The 1112-nt window shown below is 38.1% G+C and overlaps 1 pseudogene; it reads right to left on the reverse strand.

Moving 5' to 3' along the window:
• Nucleotides 1-324, reverse strand: part of LOC108761503 (putative nuclease HARBI1) — a 5447-nt pseudogene extending 5123 nt beyond the window's left edge.
• Between the last annotated feature and the right edge of the window lie 788 nt (nucleotides 325-1112).

Here is a 1112-nt window from a genome sequence, read left to right on the forward strand (position 1 = left end):
ATATATATATAATTTACATACCTGAAAACTTGCTGTTGAATAAAATCGTAAACATATTAATAATTGTAGAACAGGAGATATTGGCAAGCCTCGATTGTTTATTTTAGCTAATCCTTCTTCTACTAAAGGTAAAATACCAAACATTATTGAATTTTTGGAGAAACGGAATCTTCTTTTAAATTCCCATTCACTGTAGAATTCAAAAGGATTTTGATAATCACGGAGATATCGCTTAGGAGCACGTATCAGCCACTCTTCTTCTTCTTCATCATTCGAAAAATTTAACTCATCCATCTCTGAATTTCTCAGATTTTCCAAATCCATTGTCATAATAAGAGGAGTTTTTTGCTACTCTACCGGTGAAAATACGATTACAAAACAAAATAGTTAGGTCAAGTTTGTAGTATATATAACGATGTAACACAGAAGAAAGTATAAAATGCAAACCTCTATTATCACTATAGGTGATTATACATAAAAGTACGACCGAAGCAACTATTTACAAACTATCTCGCTTAATATTCCAAAAATTACTGCTTAAGACGTACTCAGACACATCTTCGCGAAGATCGTCTTATTTATCAGTATGTGCGTGAAATAAGGCTGTTTTAAATGATTATGAATTCATGGTTAACAAAGTAGCCTCAATCAAATACTTAGATGTATTTATGAATCACATTCAGACTTTTCCAAATAAGATAATCTTGAACAAGGTATACCTTGAGTACTTGCTTAAATCCCACTTCTTTTTTGACTATAAATCTAGAGGGCATCTTAAGACTATGCTTAAGGCGGTCTTAAGAATAAGTTCTGATTATGAATACGGCCCTAAGAACGCCCGAGCTCCTGAGACCAACGTCGGACTGAGTGGCGGGGATGGCGGCGCCCGACGGCTCCTGTAGTTAAAATGCCTAGGACGGCCGCAGTCATGATCCTGCAAAGACGGTGCTCCTACGTATGCAGAGCTGGTCGGGAATGCTCGCAAAAGCATCTCTCTTTGCGGATTTAGGCATCGCCAAAACTAAAATTAGGAAAGCGCAGTCTGGGGGGTCTCTTGATTGAGATATGGGGAGGACTCGGGCCCCAAGGCAAAGGCTCTCGTTGGCAGGTTC

This window comes from Trachymyrmex cornetzi, unplaced genomic scaffold (assembly GCF_001594075.2).
Source record: "Trachymyrmex cornetzi isolate Tcor2-1 unplaced genomic scaffold, Tcor1.1 scaffold249, whole genome shotgun sequence".
Classification (NCBI taxonomy): domain Eukaryota; kingdom Metazoa; phylum Arthropoda; class Insecta; order Hymenoptera; family Formicidae; genus Trachymyrmex; species Trachymyrmex cornetzi.